The sequence below is a fragment of the Oncorhynchus gorbuscha genome, linkage group LG09 (assembly GCF_021184085.1).
Source record: "Oncorhynchus gorbuscha isolate QuinsamMale2020 ecotype Even-year linkage group LG09, OgorEven_v1.0, whole genome shotgun sequence".
Taxonomy (NCBI): domain Eukaryota; kingdom Metazoa; phylum Chordata; class Actinopteri; order Salmoniformes; family Salmonidae; genus Oncorhynchus; species Oncorhynchus gorbuscha.
The window spans coordinates 45,317,152-45,337,467 of NC_060181.1; the positions used below are offsets into that span (position 1 = coordinate 45,317,152).

Here is a 20,316-nt window from a genome sequence, read left to right on the forward strand (position 1 = left end):
CCAGTGACACGAGCCTACCAGACGAGCTAAATTACTTCTATGCTCGCTTCGAGGCAAGTAACACTGAAACAAACATGCAAATACTGTTCTTCCCCCAAAAACATAGCAAAACAACAATCTAGGTGTCATCTAAAATAACCCAATTTTTAAAAAATATATATATATATTTTTACCCCGTTTTTCCCCAATTTCGTGGTATCCAACTGTTTGGTGCTACTATCTTCTCTCATCGCTACAACCACTGTGCCACCCGGGAGGCCTCAATAACCCTATTTCTTATTTGATTAATGGTGGCCAGACCCATCTATGTGAAGCTAGCCACAATAAGGATTAGCCACAATAGTGGACTTTGCGGTTAGCCTTCAAAATAAAAATGGCATAATTCTACTATTTGTATTAATTTGCATTACTGTCAATGACATACTGTTTTGAAGGCAAACTGCAAATTCCACTATTGTGCCTAATCCTTATTGTGGCTAGCTTCACAACACATAACCCGGGGCGATCGAGCCTCACTAGCCAGATGAAGCTAGCTGGCTGCTTATAACTTTAGCTTTGGGCAACAGGGTTAAGTAGCTGGCTAGCTATTTATTTTCATGAACTGAACTTCAATTTCAATAGGCGACCAACAAGTAGCAACCTAGCTAATACCTACTCACATGGATTCCTAAATCATTGCTAAGAATAATGAAAATGACTGCAGGTTCTACTGGTCATTGTTTTCAGGCTGGTTGTATTGGTGCTAGCTAGCTAAAGCTAGCTACCCCAGAAGTTGTGGTCTAACAAATTATGCTTTATTACCAACGTGGTATTGTAAACACATCGTTAGTGGCCGGTGTTTGCTTGTTTGCATAATTTTTTTGTACAGCTTTGACTACTGTATCTTTTTTGACAGGCAAAGACCCAAACGGCGTTCCATAGTATGTACAGTGGGGCAAAAAAGTATTTATAGTCAGCCACCAATTGTGCAAGTTCGCCCACTTAAAAAGATGAGAGAGGCCTGTAATTTTCATTATAGGTACACTTCAACTATTACAGACAAAATGAGAAAGAAATTCACATTGTAGGATTTTTAATGAATTTATTTGCAAATGATGGTGGAAAATAAGTATTTGGTCACCTACAAACAAGCAAGATATCTGGCTCTCACAGACCTGTAACTTCTTCTTTAAGAGGCTCCTCTGTCCTCCACTCGTTACCTGTATTAATGTCACCTGTTTGAACTTGTTATCAGTATAAAAGACACCTGTCCACAACCTCAAACAGTCACACTCCAAACTCCACTATGGCCAAGACCAAAGAGCTGTCAAAGGACACCAGAAACAAAATTGTAGACCTGCACCAGCCTGGGAAGACTGAATCTGCAATAGGTAAGCAGCTTGGTTTGAAGAAATCAACTGTGGGAGCAATTATTAGGAAATGGAAGACATACAAGACCACTGATAATCTCCCTCGATCTGGGGCTCCAGGCAAGATCTCACCCCGTGGGGTCAAAATGATCACAAGAACGGTGAGCAAAAATCCCAGAACCACACGGGGGGACCTAGTGAATGACCTGCAGAGAGCTGGGACCAAAGTACCAAAGCCTACCATCAGTAACTCACTACGCCGCCAGGGACTCAAATCCTGCAGTGCCAGACGTGTCCCTCTGCTTAAGCCAGTACATGTCCAGGCCCGTCTGAAGTCTGCTAGAGAGCATTTTGATGATCCAGAAGAAGATTGGGAGAATGTCATATGGTCAGATGAAACCAAAATATAACTTTTTGGTAAAAACTTAACTCTTCGTGTTTGGAGGACAAAGAATGCTGAGTTGCATCCAAAGAACACCATACCTACTGTGAAGCATGGGGGTGGAAACATCATGCTTTGGGGCTGTTTTTCTGCAAAGGGACCAGGATGACTGATCCGTGTAAAGGAAAGAATGAATGGGGCCATGTATCGTGAGATTTTGAGTGAAAACCTTCCATCAGCAAGGGCATTGAAGATGAAACGTTGATCCCAAACACACTGCCCGGGAAACGAAGGAGTGGCTTCGTAAGAAGCATTTCAAGGTCCTGGAGTGGCCTAGCCAGTCTCCAGATCTCAACCCCATAGAACATCTTTGGAGGGAGTTGAAAGTCCGTGTTGCCCAGCAACAGCCCCAAAACATCACTGCTCTAGAGGAGATCTGCATGGAGGAATGGGCCAAAATACCAGCAACAGTGTGTGAAAACCATGTGAAGACTTACAAAAAACGTTTGACCTCTGTCATTGCCAACAACGGGTATTTATCCTACAATGTGATTTTCTGGATTTGTTTTTCTCGTTTTGTCTATCATAGTTGAAGTGTACCTATGATGAAAATTACAGGCCTATCTCATCTTTTTAAGTGGGAGAACTTGAACAATTGGTGGCTGACTAAATACTTTTTTGCCCCACTGTATGTCGTGAAGCTAATAGCAGTGACACTATTATTGTGTAACTCCGGTAGGGCAACATCTGAAAAACAGCGCACTTGGTAGTTTGTACGGTGCTCGACCAGTCGGCGAAAGCCAACATCACCCACGACAGAGAACAATTGATTGTCAAGGGTAAGGAATTCCATTATCTTGCCTTTAATGGATTTCGCTTTTGAGTTGTCTCGCTGTTGTTACTCTTTCAAATTACATTGTGGGCTAGTTTAGGAATGCTGTGTTGCAGGTATAGCGCCAAATTTTACGTGGTGTCATTACGTCATGTACCTACGTCATATAGGTTTTGCACATCGGGGCGTTAAATTAGACATCGGCTGATACCGATGTTGGAATTTGTAGCTAATATCGGCGGATTCCGATATGTTCACAAATATATCGTGCATCCCTAGTTATTTTACTGCTGCAGTTTAATTATTTGTTACTTTATTTTCTATTTTTTACTTAACACTCTTTTTATTAATTTCCTAAAGCATTGTTGGTTAAGGGCTTGTAAAGTAAACATTTCACTGTAAGGTTGTATTTGGCACATGTGACAAATAACATTTGATTTGAAGTGGACATTCATATATAACATAGACATACTGGGAACAGACAGGTGGATGTACTGTAAAAACAACAGGCAGCCTTACAGACAAGCAAAGACAAATATAGAGAAGACAGAGGCTACCTTTCTTCAGGTGTAGAAGCATACATCATTAGAATGGGACGTTTTTAAAATAACAAAAGACATTACAAAAAATGGTGAACCTTAACTTATAGTCAGGATGTTTGTTTCTCTTTTTCAGATCTGACCTACGCACCCAACATAGCCACTCCCATTCCATATAGCCCAAGACCTGAAAGGTAAGGAGATATTTTAATTTTCAATGAAAATGAACTAACACAAATCATCCATCATACTTCACTTATCCTTCAGGGAAGTCATGTGAATGTGAATAGAAGTGCCCTATCGGTCACGTTTTTCCTCAAAACATCCAGCAGTGAGGAGGATCACTTGGTCAGCCATTTTGAGCTCTGAACCGATCGACCCATTGATTTACCATTAGAACAATTGAATTAAGGTTGTTCTCCCACAAAAGCTTAATAACAAAATAATATGATCTACAGTGATTAGAGATCGACCGATTATGATTTTTTCAACACCGATACCGATTATTGGAGGACCAACAAAAAACCCGATGCCGATTAATCGGCCGATTTTTACAATGTATTTTTAATAATGACAATTACAACAATACTGAATGAACACTTATTTTAACTTAATATAATACATCAATAAAACCAATTTAGCCTCAAATAAATAATGAAACATGTTCAATTTGGTTTAAATAATGCAAAAACAAAGTGTTGGAGAAAGTAAAAGTAAAAGTGCAATATGTGCCATGTAAGAAAGCTAACGTTTAAGTTCCTTGCTCAGAACATGAGAACATATGAAAGCTGGTGGTTCCTTTTAACATGAGTCTTCAATATTCCCAGGTAGGAAGTTTTAGGTTGTAGTTATTATAGGAATTATAGGACTATTTCTCTCAATACCATTTGTATTTCATTAACCTTTGACACTGAGCCCAGGTAGGAGCGAGGAGAGGTACGAAAGCTATACTGTTACACTGGCAAAACTAAAGTGCCTATAAGAACATCCAATAGGTGTCATCCATCAGTCTAAATATTCCTTCAATGTTATGTCATAATTACATAAAATTCTGGCAAATTAGTTTGCAATGAGCCAGGCGGCCCAGACTGTTGCATATACCCTGACTCTGCGTGCAATGAACGCAAGAGAAGTGACACAATTTCACCTGGTTAATATTGCCTGCTAACCTGGATTTCTTTTAGCTAAATATGCAGCTTTAAAAATATATACTTCTGTGTATATCTTCTGTGTATAAGTCAACCAGTTCCTTTAAAAATTGACATGTTCTTAGTGCATGGAAAGGCATCTGGGAATATGGCTTAATATAAACAGTGAAGTTATTCCCTCCGCAAGGTAATCAAACAAGCAAAATGCCGGTACAGGGACAAGGTGGAGTCGTAATTCAACAGCTCAGACACGAGACGTATGTGGGTCTACAGGAAATCACGGACTACATAAACAGCCACGTCACGGATACCGACGTCACGCCTCCGGACAAACTAAACACATTCTTTGCCAGCTTTGAGGATAATACAGTGCCACCATCGCGGCTTGCTAACAAAGACTTCACCCCCCCCTTCTTAGTGGCAGACGTGAGTAAAACATTAAAACTTGTTAACCATTGCAAGGCTGCTGGCCCAGATGGCATCCCTAGCTGCGTCCCCAGAGCATGCACAGACCAGCTGGCTGGTGTGTTTACGGACATATTTAATCGCTCCCTATCCCAGTCTGTTCTCCCATATGCTTAAAGATGGCTAACATTGTCCCTGTACCCAAGAAGGCAAAGATATCTGAACTAAATGACTACTGCCCCGTAGCACTCACTTCTTTCATCCTGAAGTGCTTTGAGAGGCTAGTCAAGGATCAATCATATCACCGGCACCCTAGACCCACCCGTATGCATACCGCCCCAACAGGTACACAGATAACGCAATCGCCATCACACTGCACACTGCCCTATCCCGTCTGGGCAAATAGAATACCTATGTAAGAAGGCTGTTCATTGACTGCTGCTCAGCATTCAACACCATAGTGCCCTCCAAGCTCATCATCAAGCTGGTGGCCTTGGGTCTCAACCCCTCCCTGTGCAACTGGGTCCTGGACTTTCTGATGGGCCGCCCCCAGGTGGTGAAGGTAGGAAACAACATATGCACTTCACTGACCCTCAACACTGGGGCCCCACAAGGGTGTGTGCTCAGCCCCCAACTCAATCAAGTTTGCAGACGAAACAACATCAGTACCAACAACAGTGAGACAGCCTACAGAGAGGATGTGAGGGCACTCGGAGTGTGGTGTCAGGAAAACAATCTCTCACTCAACGTCAACAAAACAAAGGAGATGATTGTGGACTTCAGGAAACCGCAGAGGGAGCACCCCTCTATCCACATCGAAGGGATCAGATCACTGAGAAGGTGGAAAGTTTTAAGTTCCTAGGCATACACATCACAGACAAGCTGAAATGGTCCACCCACACAGACAGTGTGGTGAAGAAGGCGTAACAGCGCCTCTTCAACCTCAGGAGGCTGAAGAAATTTGGCCTGTCACCCAAAACCCAGACAAACTTTTACAGATGCACAATCGAGAGCATCCTCGACTAGAGCTCAGCCTTCAACATCATACTACCCTCCAAGCTCATCAATAAGCTTGGGGCCCTGGGTCTGAACCCCACCCTGTGCAACTTGGTTCTGGACTTCCTGACGGGCCACCTCCAGGTGATGAAGGTAGGAAACAACACCTCCACTACTCTGATCCTCAACACAGGGGCCCCAAGAGTTTAATCGGGGACTACAAGGAGACAGCAGAGGGAGCATGCCCAATCCATATCAACAGGGCCACAGTGGAAAAGGTGAAAAGCTTCAAGTTCCTCAGCGTAAACATCACTGGCAATCTGAAATGGTCCACCCACACAGACAGCGTGGTGAAGAAGGTAAAACAACGCATCTTCAACCTCAGGAGGCTGAAGAAATTTGGCTTGGCCCCTTAGACACTCACAAACTTGGACAAATGCACCATTGAGAGCATCCTGTCGGGCTGTATCACCGCCTGGTACGGAAACTGCACCGGCCGCAACTGCAGGGCTCTCCAGAGTGTGGTGCGGTCTGACCAACGCATCACCGGGGTCACACTGCCTGCCCTCCAGGACCTACAGCACCCAAAAAGATCATCAAGGACATCAACCACCATGGCCTGTTCACCTCGCTATCATCCAGAATGTGAGGTCAGTACAAGTGCGTCAAAGCTGGGACTAAAGAGACTGGAAAACCGCTTCTATCTCAAGGCCATCAGACTGTTAAATAGCCATCACTTGCCGGCATCCACCCAGGACCCTGCCCTGAACTTAGTCACTGTCACTAGCCGGCTACATCCGGTTTCTCAAACCTGCACCTTAGGTGCTGCTGCTTAGATGATACTGTATTCTAGTCAATGCCATCCTATTCAACTATTGCTGTATATATAATATGCTATCCTACGTATCCTACAGATATACTAAATATTCTATTCACATACTGTATTGTCCATAATGTCTATAATGTCTATACATCCCATCACACTATTTGTATTTGTATTTATTATGGATCCTCATTAGCTGCTGCCAAAGCAGCTGCAACTCTTCCTGGGGTCCAGCAAAATTAAGGCAGTTTATACAATTTGTAAAACATTACAATACGTTCACAGATTTCACAACACACTGTGTGCCCTCAGGCCCCTACTCCACCACTACCACATATCTACAGTACTAAATCTGTGTGTAATTAGGGTTGTGTGTGTGTATATGTGCCGATGTTTGTGTTGCTTCACAGTCCCCACTGTTCCATAAGGTGTTTTTTAATCATTTTTTAAAATCAAATTCGACTGCTTGCGTCAGTTACTTGATGTGGAATAGAGTTCCATGTAGTCATGGCTCTATGTAGTACTGTGCCTCCCATAGTCTGTTCTGGACTTGGGGACTGTGAAGAGACCTCTTGTGGCATGTCTTGTGGGGTATACATGGGTGTCCGAGCTGTGTGCCAGTAGTTTAGACAGACAGCTCGGTGCATTCAACATGTCAATACCTCTCATAAATAAAAGTAATGATGAAGACAATCTCTCCTCCACTTTCAATCAGGAGAGATGGACATGCATATTATTAATATTAGCTCTCTGTGTACATCCAAGGGCCAGCCGTGTGTCCCTGTTCTGAGCCAATTGCAATTTTCCTTTTTTGTGATGCGACAAAACTAGGACCTGTGGGACCTGCCTTGTTGATAGTGTTGTTAAGAAGGCAGAGCATTTCTTTATTATGAACAGACTTCTCCCCATCTTAGCTACTACTGCATCAATATGTTTTGACCATGACAGTTACTCCAAGCAGTTTAGTCAACTCAAATTGCTCAATTTACACATTATGTATTACAATATTTAGTTGAGGTTTAGTGAGTGTTTTTGGTCGAAATACAATGCTTTTAGTTTTAGAAATATTTAGGAAATATTAATTCCTTGACACCTACTCTGAAACTAACTGCAGCTCTTTGTTGAGTGTTGCAGTCATTTCAGTCGTTGTAGTAGTTCATGCGTATAGTGTTGATTCATCCGCATACACAGACACTCTGGCTTTACTCAAAGTCAGTGGTGTGTCATTAGTAAAAAAAATTAAGAAAGCAAGGAGCCTAAACAGCTACTCTGGGGAATTCCTGATTCTAACGGAATTATACTTGATAGGCTTCCATTAAAGAACACCCTCTGTGTTCTGTTAGACAAGTAACTCTTTATCCACATAAAAGCAGGGGGTGTAAAGCCATAACACATAAGTTTTTCCAGCAGCAGACTATTATTGATAATGTCAAAAGCTGCACTGAAGTCAAACAAGACAGCCCCCACAATCATTTTATCATCCATTTCTCTCAGCCAATCATCAGTCATTTGTGTAAGATGTGGCAAATAGGAGTGGCAATATCGTCTGCTATTATCCTCAGTAAATTTATATCCAGATTGCCAGACTCTGGTGGCTTGTTATTGTTGATAGACAACAATAACAAAAAATTCACCTCTTCCACACGGACTTTACAGAATTCAGAAGTACAATTCTTGGTTTTCATAATTTGGTTCGATATACTTGCATGTGTAGTGTCAGTGTTTGTTGCTGGCATGTCATATACATTACCAGTCAAAAGTTTGGACACACCTACTCATTCAAGGGTTTTTCTTTATTTTTACTATTTTCTACATTGTAGAATAATAGTGAAGACATCAACACTATGAAATAGCACATATGGAATCATGTAGTAACCAAAAAGTGTTAAACAAATCTAAATATATTTTAGATTTAAGATTCTTCAAAGTAGCCACCTTTTGCCTTGATGACAGCTTTGCACACTCTTGGCATTCTCTCAACCAGCTTCACCTGGAATGCTTTTACAACAGTCTTGAAGGAGTTCCCACGTATGCTGAGCACTTGTTTACTGCTTTTCCTTCACTCTGCGGTCCAACTCATCGCAAATGAAATGAAATTAATCTATTTGCTCTCAAGCTTAGCCTTTTGTTAACAACACTGTCATCTCAGATTTTCAAAATATGCTTCTCAACCATTGCAAAATAAGCATTTGTGTAACAGTATTGATAGCTAGCATAGCATTTAGCGTAGCATTTAGCGTTAGCATTCAGCAGGCAACATTTTCACAAAAAACAGAAAAGCATTCAAATAAAATAATTTACCTTTGAAGAACTTCGGATGTTTTCAATCAGGAGACTCTCAGATAGCAAATGTTCAGTTTTTCCTGAAAGATTATTTGTTTAGGACAAATCGCTCTGTTTTCTGCGTCACGTTTAGCTACGAAAAAAACCTGTATCCAGGATTGTGTAAATCTATCCGCAAGCTCATTAGCATAACACAACGTTAACTATTCATGAAAATCGCAAATGAAATGAAATTAATCTATTTGCTCTCAAGCTTAGCCTTTTGTTTACAACACTGTCATCTCAGATTTTCAAAATATGCTTTTGAACCATAGCTAAACAAGCATTTGTGTAACAGTATTGATAGCCTAGCATAGGATTATGCCTGGCTTTCAGCATGCAACATTTTCACAAAAACCAGAAAAGGATTCAAATAAAATAATTTACCTTTGAAGAACTTCAGATGTTTTCAATGAGGAGACTCTCAGTTAGATAGCAAATGTTCCGTTTTTACAAAAAAAATATTATTTGTGTTGACAAATCGCTCCGTTTTGTTCATCACGTTTGGGTAAGAAAAAAAAGAAAAGAAGAAAATATATATATATTAAGTCATTAAAACGCTAACTTTTTTCCAAATTAACTCCATAATATCATTTACAGAAACATGGCAAACCGATGTTTAGAATCAATCCTCAAGGTGTTTTTCACGTATCTATCGAAGATAAATCCTTCGTGGCAGTTGACTTTCTCTTCTGAAGAAATGGAACGCGCATGGACCTACAGATTACGCAATAATTTTGACACAAGACACCGGGCGGGACATCAGGTAAATGCAGTCTCTTATGGTCAATCTTCCAATGATGTGCCTACAAACAGAGCGCATAAGCTCGTTCACAGCATATTCACAGCCTTATAAGGAGACGATAGTAAAACAGAGCGTCAAAAATCCTGCTCATTTCCTGTTTGAAGTTGTATCTTGGTTTCGCCTGTAAGATCAGTTCTGGGGCAGTCACAGATAATATCTTTGCAGTTTTGAAAACGTCAGAGTGTTTTCTTTCCAAAGCTGGCAATTATATGCATAGTCGCATCTTTTCGTGACAAAATATTGCACTTAAAACGGGCACGTTTTTTAATCCAATAATGACATAGTGCCCCCATAGGTTGAAGAGGTTAAGTGTGATTTGAATTCTAAATAAATCACAGACCGTGTCACCAGCAAAGCACCCCCACACCATCACACCTCCTCCATGATTAGTTATGTCCAAACTTTTGACTGGTGCTGTATGTTTATACTGCGGACTCTAACTTTGCTTGTCCTAATATTTATATATTTCTTAAGTCTTTTACTTTTAGATCATTGTGTATCGTTGGGAATTGTTAGATATTACTGCACTGCTGGAGCTAGGAGCACAAGCATTTTGCTACACCCACAATAACATCTGCTAAACATGTGTATGCAACAAATACAATTGGATTTGATATGATTTTAAAAGGTTTGGCTCTTAAGACCGCTTTGAAATAAATCATAATCACCAAAGCTACCTTGCAAGATCAAGTTTGGGAGCAGAAAAAATTACATTTCTGTATATTATTTTAGCCAGCTCCTGTTATTATTTTGGGTGTGTGTAAAACACCCTCCATGTAGGCTACATGTCAATATACCCGTCATGGAATGTGAGATGAGCTGATGGAGGTGACCCTAATTAGAAATATTTGTTATTTTCCTGTAACATTTGCTTGTTCTCCGTTTCATGTGATTAAAAAACAAACCCTCAGTAAGCTACCCTCACCCTAGGCCTGCTAAACTCAGCAAAAAAATAAAGTCCCCTTTTCAGAACCCTGTCATTAAAATACAATTAGTTAAAATCCAAATAACTTCACAGATCTTCATTGTAAAGGGTTTTAACACTGTTTCCCATGCTTCCCAAGTTTAATGAACCATAAACAGTTAATGAACATGCACCTGTGGAACAGTCGCTAAGAAACTAACAGCTTACAGACGGTAGGCAATTAAGGTCACAGTTATGAAAACGTAGGACACAAAAGAGGCCTTTCTACTAACTCTGAAAAACACAAAAAGAAAGATGCCCAGGGTCCCATCTGTGTGAATGTACCTTAGGCATTCTCAGACTGTCCACAATAGGCTGAGAGAGGCTGGACTGAGGGCCTACACCTGTTGTAAGGCAGGTCCTCACCAGACATCACCGGCAACAACCCTACAGCATGACAATGCCACCAGCCATACTGCTTGTTCTGTGCATGATTTCCTGCAAGACAGGAATGTCAGTGTTCTGCCATGGCCAGCGAAGAGCTCGGATCTCAATCCCATTGAGCACGTCTGGGACCTGTTGGATTGGAGGGTGAGGGCTAGGGCCATTCCCCCCAGAAATGTCAGGGAACTTGCAGGTGCCTTGGTGGAAGAGTGGGGTAACATCTCACAGCAAGACCCCCACTTTGTTCAAGGAAACATTATTCCATTTCTTGTTCATTTTATGTCTCAATTGTTGAATCTTGTTATGTTCATACAAATATTTACACGTTAAGTTTGCTGAAAATAAACGTGGCTGACATTGACAAGATGTTTCTTTTTTTGCTGAGTTTATAATGAAAGCTGTTTCAACAGCAATGTGTTGGTTGTGTTTCTTATCATGGCCATTCATTAGCCAAGCAGCCTATCCATAAAATGTTTCTAAATGGTCTAATCTTGAGGCATCTGCTGTCGTGCGTTTGCATTTTTTACAATTCACATATGCCTACATGCAATGTAAACTCCATTGAGCTTGTATCCATCCCATTTTCAAATTATACCTCGTCTGGTTACCAAACATATTCAAATTATTCAGTCCTATAGGCCTTGGCTATGTCTTGCTAATTGATAATTTACTTCACACATAAAAATACTTGGCTCCAGTAAATTGTATTGTATTTGAGGAGAAGTGCGATTCGTACAGACATGTAGGCCTATAGTCATTGAAGCCAATTAGATTGTTTTTAAAAATTGAATATCCGAAACATACAATATACTTGCACTGAAGCCGCTCAACAGCTACACCATACCAGTCATCCAACAGCCTCCTATTCAGAGCGACACACAGAAGCATCCAGGGTCAATGCCCTGCTCAAGGGCACATTGACAGATCTCCCACCAGGCCAAAGAACGTGAACCCAATCCTCCAAGATCCCCCCACAGTTCCCAAATAGTTGTCCCTCAAACATTCGAGACCCCTCCCACAGTCTCCCTCAAGAAGAAAAATAAATATTTCAATCAATTCCATTCCCCACCCCCAAGAACCCCCCCACTGCACCAACAACCAAGAGAATTTCTACAATGTTGACTGTGAACACTCCAAACATATTGAGCAAACTGTAGTATCAATCCACAGTGGACTAGGATGAGAATATTGTGTCCCCAACCGAATTGGAGATGACAACGCAAAGACTGTCAATAACCTACAAAACTTGAGACAACAGCATGCTGTATTAAGCCATGAAACGTGTTGATTGACCAGCGAGGGGCCAAGCCCTCGTCACACCTCCAATTGATTTATTTATCAAAACACAGGCCTTTTGCGCCACCGCCAGCTACTGCGTCCATAATTGTTGTTGTGAAAATAGAAACAAATATTTGACACATCCCCAAACCTACAGCTCTACCTCCAGTACTAAGATGTACCATTGCATTAGGTTTGTTAAAATAGAGCCGTAAGTACACTCCATGGCCAAGAGTATGTGGACTCGCATTCAAATTTGTGGATTCTGCTATTTCAGCCACACCCATTTCTAACAGGTGTACAAAATAGAGCACACAGCCATGCAATCTCCATAGCCAAACATTGGCAGTAGAATGGTGTGTACTGAAGAGCTCAGTGACTTTCAGCGTGCCATCGACATAGGAATGACACCTTTCCAACAAGTCAGTTCATCACATTTCTTCCCTGCTAGAACTGCCCAGTCAACTGTAAGTGCTGTTATTGGGAAGTGGAAACGTTGGTTCGGCCGCGAAGTGGTAAACCACACAGAACGGGAGCGCCGAGTACTGAAGCACGTAGCGCTTAAAAATCACCTGTCCTCGGCTGCAACACTCACTACCAAGTTCCAAACTGCCTCTGGAAGCAACGTCAGCACAATAATTGTTCGTAGGGAGCTTCATGAAATGGGTTTTCATGGCCAAACTGCCGAACACAAGCCTAAGATCACTATGTGCAGTGCCATTTTGGTGGAGGAGGAACAATGGTCTGGGGCCGTTTTTCATGGTTCGAGCTAGGCCCCTTAGTTCTAGTGAAGGGAAATCTTAACGCTACAGCATACAATGACATTCTAGACGATTCTGTGCTTTCAGCTTTGTGGCAATAGTTTGGGTAAGACCCTGCACAGAGCCCTGACCTTAACCCCATCGGGATGAATTGGAACGCCAACTGCGAGCCAGGCCTAATCGCCCAACAGTGCCCGACCTCACTAATGCTCTTGGGGCTGAATGTAAGCAAGTCTCCGCAGAAATGTTCCAACGTCTAGTGGAAAGCCTTCCCAGAAGGAGTGGAGGCTGTTATAGCAGCAAAGGGGGTTCAACTATCAGGTATGAAGGTAAGACCCTGATGCAGACCATGTTGAATAAACAATAGTTTAATGTTACAACAGGGACAGGCAACACATAGGTCAAGGCAGGCAGGGGTCAGAAATCCAGAGGTGGGGCAACAGTATCAGGTGGCAAGCAGGCTCAGTGTCAGGGTACGGTAGAGGTCGGTAAAATCCAGAGGGGGGCAAAGGTACAGGTCGGCAGGCGGGCGGGCTCAGAGTCAGGACAGACAAGGGTCAAAACCAGGAGGGAGATTTGTATGCTGAAGCTTTTCTAATTCAAATGTGTCTCAAGTGCTGAGGAACCTTGAGTGAGATGGAGAGCAGGTACAATACCACTCAGTAGCTAGGTGTTTGTTTTCGCTACTTCTTTCACATCAAAGAAGTCTCATCTGGTCTAGACTCCTAAATGTCCCTCTGAACTTTGATCTCGCCACTGAGCGATGAGGCGATGAAGAAACCCCAAGTAATCCTGTTTTCACTTTTGTGATGTGTGAAGACATTGGCTGAAAAATGTAAATATTTGTCACGATAGAAAGAAAATCCCAGTCTGAAAAGAAAATTGTTAGTATGAATAGATATATAATGTAGATATGTATAGTGTATGATACTTATGATTTACTATATATGCTTATTTTTTTAAAGACATGTGCTTTAGGCTGTGGGGTGACAGGTTGAGGGTCAGAGTTCACTTGGCCCTCAGCTGCAGCATGTCTGCCTCTATCAGACAGCCAGATGTCAATGACTGGGGTTCAGCAGTTAAGGATTGGTGCCACGCAGTCATACCCTGCTCCCCCTCCAGACCATGGCTTCATATTCCCTTTATAGTGCACTACTCATACAGCTCTGGTCAAAAGTAGTGCAATATGTAGGAAATAGAGTGCCTTTTGGGATGTTGCCTGTCTCTTAATTGCTAGAATGCCACTTGGTGCTTGGTTAGTTTGCAAAGTAATGCTTTCATGATGGTAGAACTATAACAACAAGAAAGAGGAGAAACAATAAGGAAGAGAAGAGAAGGAGATGCATGTCCAATTCCCACTCGTATCTCTCAGTCCTGGGATCTCAAGTCTGAGTCACTGCTTTAACAGAATATCAATAACAATGTAGGAAGGTTGAGTTAGTCTCCAGTATCTCTCTACTCTCCTCTAATCTCTTTGGCCCTCTTTCTTCACTGTCATTGACTTCTAGAGTCTAACCACTCATGTTGTGCTGTAGAGATGACTGGTTTCTACCTTGTGTACAGTTAGCCAGTGCACTAGTACTAACAGGCAATCCCCTGTCCAACCCACCACCTCCCACTTCGTCCCCCTCCTCCCTTTTCTCTCTCTCACCTTCTCCTTCCTTCACTCTCTCTCACTTCACTTCATATTGATCTGGATTCATTTGTTTCGTATTGATCCGACACTACCCTCTGGCACATTAAACAAGCACACACACACCCACTCACATAGGACATACGTGAACATCATATATGCATACATGTTGTGAAGACAGGTCTCAATTGGAATTGTATTGAAAGGCAATACCACTTTCCGTGCATAAATAGTCACTCTGTGCTATTCCAGTAAATATGTGTGTATCTCTCTCTGTCACACATGCATGCAGGTAGGGATGCACACACACAGAACCTCATTTTCTGCAGTCACACTCACAGGTTTTAGAGGTTGAAGACATTGAGGCTTAGAGAGATCTCTCCACAACAATCAGACAAGCTAATGACACAGAATGGAGCCTAGATTCCATATTGATCCAACACTTAAGAGCTGTATTGAAAACAGAGTCAGGCCCTGCAGGTAACACTATTTTTCAGTGTTGTTGTTTTTGAAGGGTCTTTTTAATGGGGCTTTACGTTGTTTAGTGTTGCATTGTCATTGGTGTAGTTTTTTTCAACATTGGCACCACACAAATAGCATTTATTCATAGAAGGATGTCTAGTATGCATGGAAATGTATGAAGAACACAAGTGAAAACTCACTGTGTATCCAGACAGATATAAACACAACATGCAACTATTTCAAAGATTTTACTGAGTTACAGTTCATCCTGTATAAGGGAATCAATATTCACATGACTGGGAATACAGTTAGTCACAGATACCTTTACAAAAAAGGTAAGAGCGTGGATCAGAAAACCAGTCAGTGTCTGGTGTGACCACCATTTGCCTCATGTAGTGCGAGTTGATCAGGCTGTTGATTGTGGCCTGTGGAATGTTGTCCCACTCCTCTTCAATGGCCGTTCGAAGTTGCTGGATATTGGCGGGAACTGGACCTTGCTGTCGTACACGTCGATCCAGAGCATCCCTAACAGGCTCAATCAAATCAAAATCAAATTTTATTTGTCACGTGCCGAATGCAACAGGTGTAGGTGTAGGTAGACCTTATAGTGAAGTGCTTACTTACAAGCCCTCAACCAACAATGCCGTTTTTAATGAAAAGTAAGAGATAAGAATAACAAATACTTAAAGAGCAGCAGTATAAAACAATAGCGGGGCTATATACAAGGGTCCCGTTACAGAGTCAATGTCAATGTGCGGGGGCACCGGAGTCGAGGTAATTGAGGTAATATGTACATGTAGGTAGAGTTATTAATGTGACTATGCATAGATAATAACAGAGGGTAGCAGCAGTGTTCCATGGAGGGGGGGGGGGGCAATGCAAATAGTCTGGGTAGCCATTTGATTAGCCGTTTAGGAGTCTTATGGCTTGGGGTAGAAGCTATTTAGGAGCCTCTTGGACCTAGACTTGGCACTGCGGCTCGCTTGCCATGTGGTAGCAGAGAGAACAGTCTATGACTAGGGTGGCTGAAGTCTTCAACCATTTTTAGGGCCTTCCTCTGACACCGCCTGGTATAGAGGTCCTGGATGGCAGGAGGCTTGACCCCGGTGTTGTACTGGGCCATACGCGCTATCCTCTGTTGTTCCTTGCGGTCTAGTAATATCATCAACCATGTGTAGTTAACTAGTGATTATGATTGATTGCTATTTATAAGCTAAGTTTAATGCTAGCTAGCAACTTACCTTGGCTTACTGCATTTGCGTAACAGGCAGTCTCCTTGTGGAGTGCAACGAGAGAGAGGCAGGTCGTTATTGTGTTGGACTAGTTGACTGTAAGGTTGCAAGATTGGGTCCCCCGAGCTGACAAGGTGAAAATCTGTCGTTCTGGCCCTGAACGAGGCAGTTCACCCACCGTTCCTAGGCCGTTATTGAAAATAAGAATGTGTTCTTAACTGACTTGCCTAGGTATAGAAAAAAATATATAATAAAAATTTTAAAAATAATCGGTGCCCAAAAATACCGATTTCCGATTGTTATGAAAACTTGATTAATCGGTCGACCTCTAGCTTGGACCATATTAGTTTGTTGGTGATGTGGACACCAAGGAACTTGAAGCTCTCAATCTGCTCCACTACAGCCCTGTCATTGAAAATGGGGGCGTGCTCGGTCCTCCTTTTCCTGTTGTCCACAATCATCTCCTTTGTCTTGATCACGTTGAGGTATAGGTTTTGGTCCTGGCACCACACGGTCAGGTCTCTGACCTCCTCCCTATAGGCTGTCTCGTCGTTGTGTCATCAGCAAACTTGATGATTGTGTTGGAGTCGTGCCTGGCCATGCAGTCATGAGTGAACAAGGAGTACAGGAGGGGGCTGAGCACGCACCCCTGAGGGGTCCCCGTGTTGAGGATCAGCGTGGCGGATGTGTTGTTACCTACCTTTACCACCTGGGGGCTGCCCATCAGGATGTCCAGGATGCAGTTGCAGAGAGAGGTGTTTAGTCCCCGGGTCCTTAGCTTAGTGATGAGCTTTGAGGGCACTATGGTGTTGAACACTGAGCTGTAGTCAATGAATAGCATTCTCACATAGGTGTTCCTTTTGTCCAGGTGGGAAGGGCTGTGGAGTGCAATTGAGATTGCATCACCTGTGCATCTGTTGGTGCGGTATATAAATTGGAGTGGGTCTAGGGTTCCTGGGATGATGGTGTTGATGTGAGCCATGACCAGCCTTTCAAAGCATTTCATGGATACAGACGGGTCGGTAGTCATTTTGGTAGGTTACCTTAGTGTTCTTGGCCACAGAAACTATTGTGGTCTGCTTGAAACATGTTGGTATTACAGACTCAGACAGGGAGAGGTTGAAAATGTCATTGAAGACACTTGCCAGATGGTCAGCGCATGCTCGGAGTATACGTCCTAGCAATCCGTCTGGCCCTGTGACCTTGTTAATGTTGACCTGTTTGATGGTCTTACTCACATTGGCTGCGGAGAGCGTGATCACACGGTCGTCCGGAACAGCTGATGCTTTAATGCATGTTTCCGTGTTACTTGCCTCGAAGCGGGCATAGCAATGGGTGACATTTCTGGTGAATATCCAGACCATGGACGAAGTCGGACATTTTCAGCTTCCAGGAATTGTACACAGATCCTTGCAACATGGGACCATGCATTATGGTGCTGAAACATGAGGTGATGGCGCCGGATGAATGGTACGACAATTGGCCTCTGGAATCTTCAGGAGGCAGCTTATGGTAGAGAAATTAACATTAAATTATCTGGCAACAACTCTGGTGGACATTCCTGTAGTCGCCAGCATGCGAATTGCACACTTCCTCAAAACATGAGACATCTGTGGAATTTTGTTGTGTGACAAAACTTCACAGTTTAGAGTGGTCTTTTATTGTTCCCAGCACAAGGTGCACCTCTGTAATTATCATGCTGCTCACTAACAAGGATGTAAACAAATTTTTGCAATTTTTTTGAATTTGTTTTGAGAAATAAGGTTTTTGTGCATCTGGAAAATTTCTGGGATCTTTTATTTCAGCTCATGAAACGTGTTTACATGTTGCGCTTATATTTTTGTTGAGTGTACATTTGAAGAAGCATCAATATTTTAAGCTCAACTTCCTTGTTGCTGATTCAGAGCCAGAATGATGTGTCTCTGATAATGACCCCCTGACAGGTGGTCTGACCTCCCCGGGCATCCCCCCTTGCAATCTCTGGTTGATGGCATCAAGTTGCCATGACACCAGACTGTTTAGCCTGGCCTTTGACCTCCTTTAAGGGCATGCTGTGCTCAATCAGAAATCTCCAGCCATGGTTTTAATTCAAAGGGATGGGGGGGGGGGACTTCCTCTGGGGATGTTAGATAAGATGCACTGCAGGCAACACTTGCTCTATCTCATACTAAGTGCATGCATACACTTAGATACACCCAGTGTGTGTGTGTAACACACACAAACTCACGCACAACTCCATCTATGTGAGTGTTATTGTGTTGAGATATCATAATTATTGCATTTGTTTGGCTCACTACTATTTCATTTATGATGGTGAATGGTGTTGTTCATCATTATTAATTCATTATTCATCACGGTTTTCTTTAAACATATATTCATGGCTTTGTATATCATGTTCTATTCAATCTTTGTCAATAGCACAAAGCATTATAATAATTTCACTCTTCCACTTTCCCTTTCATTATCTTCACAGATAATAGTGTGGATACACTCTGTTTCCCGACTTAAGGCTATGAGTTACTGTGTTTTTGGTTCAATTACTCTGCTCTCAGTCATTTTGGCTTTTTCCATGATTTATTCACAAATGTTTATCTTAAATTATGCAATGCTCTATGTTTCCATCAGAAATAGCACTGGACAAGGTCAGCCTATGCTTTGTTGTTTAGGGAATGCTGTGGTCTACTCTTGTCTTGAGTCTGTGGGAACTCCCCACTAAGGAGGAACTATGGGAAGAATTTCAGTTCAGCCTCAGTGAGGTAAATCCGCCTCAAATCTCTCTGTCTCTCTTTCTCCCTCTCTCGCTCTCACCCTCACCCTCTTTTTCTCTTTCCCTATCTCTCTCCCAAATACTACTTATTTCTGTATCTATCCTCTGTATATCTCTCTCGCTCTCTCTCACACACACACACACACACACACACACACACACACACACACACACACACACACACACACACACACACACACACACACACACACACACACACACACACACACACACACACACACACACACACACACACACACACACACACACACACACGCACACAGAAACATGTACATATACATATACACTGGGGGGGGGGAACTCATTCTGATTGTCTGAGCCTGGCCCAGTGGGGTGGAAGCTGCCAGTTGAGGACTTGTGAGGTGTCTGTTTCTCAAACTAGACACTCTAATGTACTTGTCCTCTTGCTCAGTTGTGCACCAGGGCCTCCCACTCCTCTTTATATTCTGGTTGGAGCCAGTTTGCGCTGTTCTGTGAAGGGAGTAGTACAGAGCGTTGTACCAGATCTTCAGTTTCTTGGACATTTCTCTCATGGAATAGCCTTCATTTCTCAGAACAAGAATAGACTGACAAGTTTCAGAAGCAACTTTGTTTCTGGCCATTTTGATTCTATAATCGAACCCACAAATGCTGATGCTCCAGATACTCAACTAGTCTAAAGGCCAGTTTTATTGCTTCTTTAATCACAACAACAGTTTTCAGCTGTGCTAACATAGATGCAAAAGTTTTTTTTAATGATCAATTAGTCTTTTAAAATTATAAACTTGGACTAGCTAACACAACGTGCCATTGGAACACAGGAGTGATGGTTGTTGATAATGGGCCTCTGTACGTCTATGTAGATATTCCATAAAAAATCTGCCGTTTCCAGCTACAATAGTCATTTACAACATTAACAATATCTACCATGTATTTCTGATCAATTTAATGTTATTTTATTGGACAAAACATTTGCTTTTCTTTCAAAAACAAGGATATTTTTAAGTGACCCCAAACTTTTGAACGGTAGTGTGTGTGTGTATATATATATAGTATATATATATATATATATACACACACACAGTACAAGTCAAAGGTTTGGACACGCCTACTCATTCAAGAGTTTGGTTGGCTGAGAATTTCTCTCAGCCAATCATCAGTCATTTGTGTAAGATGTGGCAAATAGGAGTGGCAATATCGTCTGCTATTATCCTCAGTAAATTTCTATCCAGAT

General features: G+C 42.2%; 1 long non-coding RNA gene across 2 annotated transcripts in view; it reads left to right on the plus strand.

Moving 5' to 3' along the window:
* The window catches only part of LOC124043700, a 61,240-nt gene that overhangs the window by 10,294 nt on the left and 30,630 nt on the right, over nt 1–20,316 (plus strand). The window contains exons 3-4 of one of the 2 annotated variants that reach the window (XR_006840371.1): nt 3,239–3,296; nt 4,438–5,055. This is a non-coding gene — a long non-coding RNA (uncharacterized LOC124043700). Of the gene's footprint in view, nt 1–3,238; nt 3,297–4,437; nt 5,056–20,316 lie in introns of those variants that run through there. The other variant, XR_006840370.1, reaches the window with a different exon arrangement.